The following is a 12,910-nucleotide window of genomic DNA, read 5'->3' as shown; positions in this document are numbered from 1 at the left end:
CGGTTATTAGACCCAAGCCCCCACTGGGAAGGGGACGCTTACAAAGCCCATTCACATTCATACTCTTATTTGAAGGTATTGACTGGTTTGTGCGCTAAATGCTTTGCTTCAGCAGAGCTTGGAGAGGAGTCAGGTCATGTGAAAACCCTGGTGGCAACAACCTAATTTCTAGTCCTGGGGCTTAGGGGAAATTAGCCAGGATTTATAGGACTTGCTTTCCAAGCTCAGGCCTACTGATCGTGAGCAAATGCCAGAGTAATGTTAATTGTCAAAAATCGTGGAGCCATTGAAGCGCATGGTAAAAGTAATTTTGCATCTTGGACACCCAGAATATGTAAAAATTGAGAATAATAAGGTCTTCTAGTAACAGTTCAACTCAAATATTTATAATCCAGTTTTTAATTGGGGCATCTATTTTCTCCCTGTGATATAGGGAGGAGGGGAGTAATGATGACACCATGGTACTGACAATGGTTAATTCTACTGTGATGAGTGCTCAATTGTCTATGCTCAGAAGGATAATTTAAACTATCATTTAAGCTTCACTTTTGAATGGGATTTTATACGTATGCTTTAATATGGGCATTTGAGCATCCTCTTAGAACATCCCAATCAAGCAGTTTATGAAGAACTGGGTAGCTGTCCTCTCTCTTCAGCCTTCTCTTCTGCAATGATAATTCCTGGGGAAATATAAGTTCTTTTCCAGAATAATTCTAAGGTTTGTGCCCCCTAGCTTTTCCTGCTGAAGAAGTGGTGGTGACTATGCTTCATATTGCTTTTCCACGTGCAAAGGAAATAGAGTTGAAGTGGATCAACCAAAACATATTTTTGTGGTATCAGGATGAATGCCCAGGCAAGATGCATGCAGCATAAAGTCATAGTAAAGGCCATGATCCCAGTTTCATTTCAAAGTTTGTGACTTGGTTCAGGGGCTGACCTGAACAGCAGGAAGCAATCCATTACAGTTTATGCTAAAAGTTAAGTTGGTAAGAGTGGCTAAGGCTGTAAAGATTCAGAAGAACTGGGGACCAGATAGAACTGGAAAAGTCAGAAGAATTCAGAGAAAAGGGGGACTAATCTTGGGAGCTGGACAAGGAAAGGAGAACATTCAGCTCATAGGACAAGAACATAATGGGACACAAAGGCATGAATGTCTGGGAAGGGGTGGGGAAGTGACTATGCATGAGTACCATTAAGCAGCTAAGGTTCTCCCATAGAAAGTAAGTGAAATGTTTACAATGCAAGCTTCTCAATAGAAGAGGTGTTAAAAGCGCATAAAATTAAGAATGAGCAAGCCATGCAATGAAAGATGATGTGGCAAATCCAGCCACCATTAACTGGAAATCAACCATAGAACGTGTATCAGACTGTGGCTCAGAATTATCCTTCTTGGACTATCCAGAATCCTTGCATATTCAGGTTGAAAAGTTCTGATATTTTCAGCTAATGAGCAAATTGGATTATGCACACAACTTGTATGATTTTCTGTACAGTCAATGTTGTAATTAAGATGACTCCAAAAGAAACCAGACATCCAAAAATTCATGAATTATTTAAATAAGGGCTGTATGTGGCAGGTACTTGGCCCAGATAACACAGAAGGAATGAAAATGAGGAACATTACGTATTTCTAGTGGCTTAAGTATCTGCCTATTTCTTAAAGTTTGAGGTGACTCTGATAAATGAAGGACAATGACTAACATGGCAGAACCCCTATAAGATCTATATTTCCATCAAGCTAATCACCAATCTTCCCTTGTAGGAGGTGGAGTGATAAAAAGTTCTGGATCTTTCTATAGTACAGTATATAAGTTTGACTGTGTTTAAAGTTTAAAAAGGTTCAGCTTCTGATAGACTACTCCCATTCACCCCATATAGGTATAAGGAACTGGGCCATAGGGAAGGAAACAAGTCGCCCAAGGATGGGTTAAATGGAGCCAAAAAATACGTATGAGAGAAGTCAAGTCAAAAAGTCAGATATTCTACCCAGAACAACTAGCAAAAGAGGAGAAAACTCCAGTGTGTGCAAATATCAGATAGTGGGGCCTCTTGGCAGATGAGTTCTGTCTACTATTTATGAGAAAATTGAGCAAGCCATTGGAGGAAGTTAGGGAATCTTCTTCCATAAATATTTAGGATTTTTAAATACAGTATTTATTTGAAGATAAGTAAATGGGTCTAAATAGCTCTTTCTGTTTTGTTTCTGTTAAAGTTCTGCTCTCAGAGATCCATCTATGAGACAATAATTTTTAAATCTTACTGAGAAAATGGAAAAGCTCAAAGCAATCAAGTATAAACTCTGTAACTGCGCGAAAACAGGAAGAAAAGAAATGCTTTGACACATGTCGAGACTCTTGGCTGTAAACAACAAAGGCTCGGTCAAGTTTTCTTGGAAATTGGGAGGTTTACCAGGAGAATGCATGTGGACTGGAAGCAGATGCGGAAACTTCTAGGAAGAGCGGCAGCTCTGGGTCCAGCTGTTCTCCCAGCTGTGTCTGTGGGCCATCCTGACTCATTCTCTTCTCTCTCCCGCCCAGTTTCTTGTCTTCAGCATAGTTTCCGCTCCCTCATACCTAGCTCGGCCTTATGGTCTCTCGGGCTCCTCTCTGATCAAGATTCTTCAGTTTCAGCTTCCTCATACTAACTAGCACACTCTAATTGCACTTTAGTTTCTCAGGAGACTAAATCTGATTGGCCCAGATCACCTGTTGGTGCTGGGTCACATTATAGACCATCATCTGGCCAGTGCAATGGTCAGATGCCTGCCACTGGTCAATTCCTTAGAGCAAATGAGGGTGGTAGGAAAAAGGGTGTGATCTGGCATTTCTCATCAGAAAGAGCTGAAGCATGGCCAGGCTCTGTCGTCTCTATTAAAATGTAACGCTAACCAGCTGTTCTTCAGAACCAGCCGAAGTGTCCTTAAGCTGTAGCTTAAGGACATGCTTTATTTTTTTATTTACTCAATCATTTACTCATTCTGGCCTATGTCACAAAATATTTGAGATATCTTACAATCTATATCCAATATACAAGGATCAAATAGTTGAAAAAAAAGCAGGCAAATCGCCATGTAGTATATAACACTCAACACTGGAAAACTGCTAAAGGTGGGCCTTGAATTTGTCTCTAAATCTGAAACCTGTGCCAAACTTAATAGCAAGTGGCTAGATGCCAGAAAATGTTACTAGTGAAGCATGTGGAAGCCCATACCTCCCAATGAACAGATTATCTTCCTTTTTTAAAAAATAATTTCAGGACCACCTTGCTCCCTGACCCCAGAGTTATGCTGGCCCTGTGGGTCTATGGCTATTCATGGACATGGGTCTCTCTTCTTCAGAATGGAGTTTGTTAAAGTTCTCAAGAATAAAGCCTACTTCAAGAGATACCAAGTAAAATGTAGAAAATGATGAGCGGGTAAAATTGATTATTATGCCCAGAAACGCATGGTAATCCAGGGTAAAAATACATACAACACGCCCAAATACAGGATGATAGTTTGTGTAACCAACAAAATAGCATTTTTCAGATTCTTTTTGCTCATCTAGAAGTTGATAAAATAGTTTGTGTAGTGTATGCTCATGAACCCAAAGTATGGGGTGCAGGTTGGTCTGACGAATTACGCTGCAGCACATTGTGCTGGCCTGCTGCTGGCCCGCAGGTTTCTAAACAGATTTGGCACGGACAAGGTGAATGAAGGCCAAGTGGAGGTGACTGAGATGAATACAATGTGGAAAGCATTGATAGTCAACCTGGTGCCTTTACCTGCTATTTGGTTGCAGGGTTTGCCAGAACTACTACTGGCAGTAAAACTTTTGGGGTCTTGAAGGGAGCTGTGGACAGACTTGTCTACCCTTCAAGTACCAAACTATTCTCTAGTGATATTCAAAAAGCAAGGAATTCAAGGCAGAAGTACAATGGAAGTACATCCTGGGTCAGAACGTTGCAGGTCATGTGCATTACCTACTGGAACAAGATGACACAAGACACAATTTCCTCAATACATAAAAAGCAATGTAACTCTAGACATGATCGAGGGGATGTACAAGAGAGCTCATGCTACTATATGAGAGAATTTAGTCTATAAGAGGTCTAAGAAAGAAATTAAAAACAAGAGGTGGAACCATCCCAAAATATCTCTTCCCCAGAAAAAAGGTCAGATAGCTCAGAAGGCAAGCTTCCTCAGAGCTCAGAAATGGACTACTGGGAGTTTATAAACCAAGCCACAATTTTCTAGGAAGATTTTTTTCAAATAAAGACAATTATAAACTTGACCAGTCAGCTAACAAAAATAATTGATGGATCACCTTGATGAGAAAGGAAGCTCTGGATTATGTCTTAAGGTTTCTTCTGGTCCTGATTTCATAACAATGGTTGAGATTTCATTGATTAAGCAAGAGAAATAAGTAAGAAGGCAAGATTTTATGTAGCTGCAACCAACCTCCAATATCACTTCATTCCTTTCAAGCCTTAGCCCTAGTCCCCTTAAAATTGGAGACATAATTTAAAGCTGAAAAAAAAATCATACATTTCTCATTTCTTTTTTATTTTATTTTATTGTGCATAAGGCAAGAAATATATAGGAAGGCTTGCTCAATGATTTTCCCACTCCCCAGTTTTTCTGCCTGTACTACTTCTAACAATCTCAGATCTTCTAGGACTTTTTATTTAACTATTTTTTCTTCTTTTACTTGGAGAATAGCAAAGAAGTCCTAGAAAGCTTGGTGCTGGTGCATGACAATGGAAAAGCTCTACCCTAGAGTACTGGGCCTGCCAAGCTAGATGAGTTGCACCATGGGAGCTCTGGAAGCTAAATAGGAGGTTCTCTCTTAGACTGGAACTGGGAATCATTCTATTTAAAAGGACAGCTGTCATTTGATATTCATCGAGCAGCCACCATGTTCTAAGTGCCATATGAAGTATGCATGTGATGTGACATTTAAAAAGGAAGAGACTAGCTTTAATAGGAACCAGTTACTGCCAATATTTGATTTGATGACTAGAGAAAAGGGTAGGAGGGATTCTTGGTGCTTTTAACTTTGCTAACGGAGGAGAATGCTAGATGAATTGCCAAGATGGTTATCCTGAAAAACCATTTACAATATTCAATTAACAATAATTAAGGCACTCAGTGGGAAGCTCCTCACTGACTTGCTAAGTAGCAAAAAAAATTGGTACTCGGCATTCCCAGTAGATCAGAGAAAAGATAATAAGTACCCAAAATGTAAAGACAATCAAAATGAAACCAATTATAATCAAATTATATTGCTCAAATAGAAACACAATTTGGAATCAAGAATATTTAAATCTTTGACAAGAAATATTTAAAAGAGACATAATAACATTTTAGCCATTAATTGATCATCTAATTTACTTTAGTCTGGAAAGAGAGGTGTTTTATATGCCTTCAAGTTTTTCACATGTTGATAAGGGACCACAGTCTATTATAATAACCTCATGTTTTTAGAAGCTGGCAAAGGCTAATTTTCTGTTAATATAGTTAATAATGAACCATAATTGATTCTATTACCAATAGTCTTACAAAGACAGCTAGTCATTAAGTCCAATGTTTTACAAGCACGTACTCACAAGTACTAATACCAATTTGATTTACTGTATTAAACTTTAGTAATTTAAAGTTATTCTCCCCCAACTAATTTTCTATGCATTAAAACAAAGATTCTTTCTTTAAACTTCTTTATACAGTAGTCCCCCTTATCCTTGGGGGGGTACCTTCTAAGACCCCCAGTGGATGCCTGAAACCACAGATAGCACCAAACCTGAAATATATAATGTTGTTTTCCTGTACGTGCATACATACCTATGATAAAGTTTAATTTATAAATTAGGCACACTAAGAGATTAATAACAATAATGATAAAAAAGGAACAATAATAACAATATTCTGAAATAAAAGGCAAATGTGGTCTCAAAATCAGTGTATGATTGCACTATACTCACCCTTCTTCTTCTATGACAAGGTGACATTAGCACTAGGCTAATTATTTGACCTAGCGTTAGGCCACTACTGACTTTCAGACAATAGGTAACAAGCACTTGGGCTTCTCTTTGACATATCCAAATTGCCCGCATCACTATTCCTATGCTTTGGCGCTGTTATTAAGTAAAATAAGGGTTCCTGAACACAAGCTCCGAAACACCACAACAGTCAATCTGATAACCAAGGTGGTTTCTAAGTGACAAACAGGCAGGGAGTACATACAACATGGAGACCGGCAGACGTTCTCCCTAGTAAAATACGTGAGATCAGGTCATTGCTAAGGTCCTTTCATTGAAGGTACCCCCCAAGGATAAGGGGGACTACTGTATAAAGAAGTTTAAAGAAAGAATCTTTGTTTTAATGCATATGCCGGACGTGATTCACGTCCCGGATGGGACCGAGCGGGACTCCCGAGATTTCATCATACTACTCAGAATGGCAAGCAATTTAAAATGAATAAATTGTGTGTTTTTTTTCCTGGAGTTTCCCATTTAATACTTTCAGACTGAGGTTGACTGCAAGTAAACGAAGCCGAGGAACGGGGAACAGCAGATAAGGGGTACTCTGCAGGGTTTTTCTTTTTTTCATATACTTACACATTACCTTTCATATCCCCATTCATTTTCCCTCATCCATATATTTGAAATGGGACGTGAAGGACAATAACAGTAGGTGAAAAAAAAAAAAAAAACCTACAATAGTACCCCCCTTATCCATTTTGAAGATTGATATGAATTTTGTCAATTTTTCAGACAGTTTGTAAATGGCTGTGATTTTCAGTGTGGTTTCTGGAATATAGGTGCTCTCTGCAGTTCTTTCATTCATTGAGTGCCTCCATGTGAAAGCATGAAGCTAGCTAGCCATTGTGGGGCTCCTAGGATATTTACACTGACCCCTATCTTCACATCTATATCAAACAAACAACTATACACAGTTGAATGTGAGTGAATGTAAGAGGATGGGGTAACAGCAGCTTCTGGGTTCTGAGTCTGAAAAAATGGTTATCCAGTGGAACTTGTGGGGAGAGGTGCAGAGGTTGATGAGCCTGCTGTCGGTTTCAGTGGCATGACTGCTTTAATTTGGGGATTAGCTGAATGTGCCACCTTCACTTACATCCTGTGTCTCCTTCAGGATATTTATCTGTTATCACCCAGTAATGAACTCTCATTTGGAGCAGAATACCGACTGGGTCCTATTAATTCTGGCCATCAAGGTATTTTTTTTTTTTCATTTAAATAAAAGCAATGACCTGATCTCACGTATTTTACTAGGGAGAACGTCTGCCGACCTCTAAGATTTCCATCAAAATCATAGTTTGCCAAGGTGTAAGCTGACCACATCCTTTATAGGCGTGTGGATCAGCCAGCTGGCAAGCCCTGGGCACCACTCTCCCCAGGCAATCAGCCAACAACCCAGCACTCGGAGCAAGATTCATTCCCACTGCAGCATTCATTTTATTATTTTTTTTTTTTTTGAGGTGTTAGCTGCATTCTGTTAATTGGGACCTTTTGCAAAGTCTTTCAGGCACTTTGCAGTGCCCATTCTCCCATCAATTTTTGGTGAAAATTTATAGTCCTGTCACATGTGTCTCCAGCAGGAAATCTGTAAAAAAAGACTTAAGTCGATTTTTAATTTTATTTTACCTAACTCAATGTTGCAGAAATGAGGCAGAGGAACTGTCAGTCATTCCTAAGGATGACAATTTTCACTGCTTGACAATCTTAAATATAAAATTCCAGCTATCTGATGATGTGCCTGCGTATGGCCCATCCCCCAGATCCGATGATAAGTGCTGAACAGCAGGTTTAGGGCCCCTTGCTTGGGCATGATAATTTAGGGAAATAGTTAGCTCATCAAAATTGGCTAGGCGCCCTGTTTTCATATTATCCAGACAGAAGTCACTGAACCACAACTTTGCTGCTTAGAAACAGGCACTAAAAAGGAGGGAGAGAGGGAACTATGAATAGTTAGCCAGTTACCACATTCAATGTTGAAGTGTACTTTATACTCAAGGATAAACTGATACGTGTTAAATTATGCCTGAAGAAATGTCTGCAGGAGTCCTCAGGAGATCTGCTGGCTGAACTCTGGTCTTCCTCAGCCAGATTACCCTACATAGGACACTAAGACTCTCTGAGCCTGACATTCTTCCCTTGGGAAAAAGAGTCTGAATTGATGGCCTCTGAATTCTAAAGCTCCACGTTTTAGGGACTCGATTGAAGAGCAACATTAATCATTTAATATATGTCCAAGTATACCCCACATTTAAAAGTCATTCTATCAAACTATAAATTTACCATTCATCAAGCAATTGCTATCTTTTACTACAAATGCTTGGTTTAGCAGACTATAGCTAGTCTCATCTTAAGAAGTTCGCATGCTCAAAACAGATGAGTAAAGTCAAGGCACAAATGCCCACCAGATAAGATAGTGCAGGCCCAGAGTACGGTGGGGTTTGGGAAACCAGATATGATCCTTTGCAGATCCTTTGTGCTAAGACTCTGACTCCATATCTGGTTGGAGACTGCAAGCTGGGTTTCATGGAACAATTGGCATTTGATGAGAACTTTGAGTGAATATAAGCTTTCCAAAGAGAGATGAAGTGGAGGAAACTCTAGGAGAGAGGATAGAATAAACATAACCAAATACAAGATAATTCACACAATATTTAAAGAAGTCCTAAACCCAAACACCTAGAGAAAACAAATCCAATTTGTTTGTGATCCAAATTAAGGTATTTAAATATCTTTTCCACAAATACCTACTGAATAACCATTCTGTAGGACACACCATTCGTGGTGCTATAAGACATCCAAAGATGACTCTGGAAGTTCAAATATAGATTTAAAATAGCCTTCAAAAAAAATATATATATATATATATTGCATAAAATATGGCAGACAGAAGAAGACAAAGAGCTTAATTAAAAATCACCTACCTTATTTAAGTTTATAGACTTTGAAGGTAATGTCTCATCTAGCACACAGAATCAAGGACACACATTTAGATGAATACAGAAGCAATCGCTGATTAGCTCAAAGCAACATTTAAACTGATCTTTCCAGTGAAAAGCCATTAGAAAAAGCAATCTAAAGAACACCTGTTTAGAGGCACGAGAATCAACAAGTAGGTTCTTCAGGGAAGGAGGAGTTTTCAGCTGCCTTCACTCCAATGAGAAGCAATGGAGCTTAACATTTTTATTACTGTAATCAAGAACATTTAGGGGGGGTACAGAGAAAAATATTCACACCCACTCTTTAATCTTAAAGAGGAGGTCAGTCCCTTAAGCCACTCACTTAATTAGCATGGGCTGGGACTGGAGGAGGGATACTCTGTAGGATTCCCTCTTGGACACTACTCTTTAAGAAACCCGGGCTTTAGACTTTAGAGTGAAAAAGAAGAGGGGAAAAAAAAATTGCATCTCAAAAATGTGACCCAAGAAGGCAGTGACTCTGGTTGGCTCAGAGCTGGAAAAGGCAAGCCTGTGCTTCCACAGGGCCTCTGTTCCCCAGTGGCTGGTGCTGCTCCCACAGGGTCAGTTCAAAGCCAATAAGCGGGCTCTGCACAACTCCAGGCAGTGTCATCCACAGAGACCGTGATGGGAATGTCAAATAGGAACGCTTAGCTTCACTGCCTCCTAATTATAATAATAATAATAACAACAGCTAACGTCTATTGAGTGCTTATTTATGTGTGCCAGATGCCATACATTGTATGTGCAAAATCCCATTGATTCCTTGCAACCACACCATGAGCAGGTAATACTAATATTTTCATTTTGTAGAGAGAAGAGTGATTCTCCTCAACTGGGGCACTCCTGAAAGAGAAAGAGGTGCTATTACTAATGACACTGGGACAACAGGTGTAAGCCAGGAGTGACTCAGGCGAACTGGAGCCTGTGGTTTTACCCTGCAGATAAGGGTGCTCAGGTGCAGAGTGACAGCTAGCTTGCACAAGATCAAGGACACCTTGCAGTGTCAGCCTCAGAATGTTTCCATTGCACAGCTTTCATCTTTGCACCAGGCCTGCCTGAACCTCAGTGTTTTTATCTGTAAAAGAGGGGTAATGAAACCTGCTTCATGTAGTTATGTGAGGACTTAATATGGGCAAAGTACCTAAACTATGGGTAGGAGCTCAAAGTGCTAGTCAATCAACCTCTGTTTTCTTCTCTGCAGTCAGGCCTCTGTACGACCTTGGCAAACCCTTTCACTTCTCTGGTCCTCAGTTGCCTCATTCATACAAGAAGGAAATTAGATGAAGGATAAAACATCCCTTTGACATTCTTTCTGCTCTGGTTCTTCAGCAATTCATCTACACTCACTCAAATACAGCAAGAAGATGGCCCTTTCCCCACTGCCTGCAGTTCAGAGGAATGGCTCCTTTAGGTTTACTTTCATTTCCTAGTGCTTTCTCGTGGTCGGCAAACTGTGGCTCGTGAGCCACATGCGGCTCTTTGGCTCCTTGAGTGTGGCTCTTCCACAAAATACCACAGCCTGGGTGAGTCTATTTTGAAGACGTGACATTAGAAGAAGTTTAAGTTTAAAAATTTGGCTCTCAAAAGAAATGTCAATCGTTGTACTGTTGATATGTGGCTCTGTTGACTAATGAGTTTGCCAACCACTGCTAGAAGGTTGAAAATGGTGGATGCGGGAAGACTTTTCTCTACCCTATTCCCATTGTCTTTTGCTTGTACTGGAGCTTCTTATACAGCTCACTCTTCAGTAGGGGGCGTAAGTACCAGGGAGAAGCAGGCACACTGCACAAGGAATCCCATTTGGTTCTGGCTGGAATTTTCCATTTGCAACATCACACCTATCTTGGGACCACAAAATGTCTGTACAAGGAAAAATATGCCACAAATTGCATTCAGAGGTTACACTATAATACCAATGTAAGAACCATTTTTTCTAAGAATTAACACTGGGATTGAGTTGCGAATTAAACACCGTAATGAATCAAAGGCAGTTGGGGCTGGGAGAGCACACAAGGCTTGTTGTCTGAGATGGTTCTTGGTGATCACAAACACTTATGGCAGCGTGGCCTCCAGAACAGGCAAGGACACCCTGGCATAAATTTTTCTTTCCTTCCACCTTCTTTCTCTCCCTTCCTTCTTTCAAAGATATTAATTGAGCCCTAGTCAGCTTGGTTCAGTGCATAGAGCCTGTGGACTAAAAGGTCCCAGGTGCGATTCTGGTCAAGGGCACATGCCTGGGTTGCAGGCTTGATCCCCAATAGGGGGCATGCAGGAGGCAGCCAATCAATGATTCCCTCTCATCATTGATGTTTCTATCTCTCTCTTCCTCTCCCTTCCTTTCTGAACTCAATAAAAATATATATTAAAAAAAATATATATATATATATATATTAATTGAGTATCAATCATGTTATATATCAGGAACTATACTAGGCTCTAAGGGGTGGAATAAATAAAAATGAAAAAAACAGGCATTACCTCTGCCTTCATAGAGCTTCTCACTTCATGCAGCCATAAGAGAGATGTTATTCTAAGGACCACCGAGACTAGGACTCCGAGAAGAGTGTATGGTGCCACAGAGAAGCTTGACCTAGTTAGGGAGGCTGGGCAAGGTCTCCCTGAGGAAGTGATGAGGCTCAGGGCCCAGACGGAAAGGATGAGTTGGCGTTCCCGGCAGAGGAAGCAGCTTGTGTAAAAGCCCTGAGGTGAGAGGAAGCTCTTTGGGTTTGAAGAAGTGAAAGAAGGTCAGGGTGTCTGGAGCCCTGAGAATAAGGGGGGAGGGAGAAAGATGGGGGTGGAGATGAAGAAGAACCCAGATCAAACCTGGCACTACAGGCCTGTGTAAGCATTTAGGCTTCTCCTAACACCACAGAGAACTTCAACAAGTATTTTCATCAGGAAGGGGAAGGCTCAGGGTTTAATGAAAATGAACATTCCAGAAAGATGGACTTAAATGAGGCAAGAAAGAAAGGAAATAATAAGAAATAATGATAGCTCATGTTTACATTACTGTGGACCAAATATTGTTCTGTGAACTTCATCTCATTTGATCCTTACACAGTTCGATGGGCCAAAACACTATTGTCCTCCTCTTTGCACAGAATATCTGGGCCAACATGGGTTGGCCAATAAGTGCTGGGACCAGGCTGTGAGCTGGACGGTCCATCTCTAGAGCCCTCTGCTTACAGCACAGAGGCTTCTTCCTGCCCGTGGCCAGGCAGGAGACAGGGAAGGGACTTGCTCCAGCAAACGGCTGTGGACAGGCCTGACAAGTAAGAAGTGACAAGCGTTGGACCAGCAGCTGGGGTGTGGGAGAGTGCCAGGTTTCTGCGTGGGCAAGAAGCTGGGAGGGAGTGCAGCTCAGGATGCTGGAGGGAGGGAGGGTCAGGTTTGTGGTGGAGAGCACAGTTTGGTTGTGGGTACTTCTTTACAGCTCTGGATCTAAGGAAAAGAAAATAGCTTTGATAATCCAGTGTGAGCACTCTTCTTTTTTTTTCTTTTTTTTCTTTTTGCTTTCTTTTCTTCTTTCTGGGAATTCTATGAGATCTGCTAAGAACTAACCACTTCAAGATGAAATGCAGATTCTTGGGATAATGGAAGCAGCAATCGATTGGACTGTTGTCTGAGTAAAGGGGAGAACTTTTAATTTAAAATATTAGTTCTTGTCCTGCCAAGTTGGAAACAGCTTTGACATCTGATTTGAAAAGTCTTATCTTGGATGGTACTGATTTTCAACTAACAATCATTCAGATCAATTTGGAAAAGAAATAAACTGGTTTATGTTGGTCTCCACCATGGGTTTACAACAGAGAATGATGCCAGGGCTGGAGAGTCAACTGTGAAATTGGGATCTGTGAGGTCATAGTCTTGAAATGGATGTGGGAGAGAAGAGTGGACAAAAGAGCTAAAACACAGAGCTGTGACACCCCAATCGGCAC

The 12,910-nt window shown here is 40.6% G+C and overlaps 1 pseudogene; it reads left to right on the top strand.

Moving 5' to 3' along the window:
• The first annotated feature begins 3,298 nt into the window (after positions 1-3,298).
• LOC118703056 lies at positions 3,299-4,214 on the top strand (annotated as a pseudogene).
• Positions 4,215-12,910: the final 8,696 nt, after the last annotated feature.

The sequence above is a fragment of the Pipistrellus kuhlii genome, unplaced genomic scaffold (assembly GCF_014108245.1).
Source record: "Pipistrellus kuhlii isolate mPipKuh1 unplaced genomic scaffold, mPipKuh1.p scaffold_m20_p_4, whole genome shotgun sequence".
Lineage (NCBI taxonomy): Eukaryota > Metazoa > Chordata > Mammalia > Chiroptera > Vespertilionidae > Pipistrellus > Pipistrellus kuhlii.
Note: the sequence above shows the minus strand (reverse complement) of the source record. Positions and strands in the feature narration are given on the sequence as shown.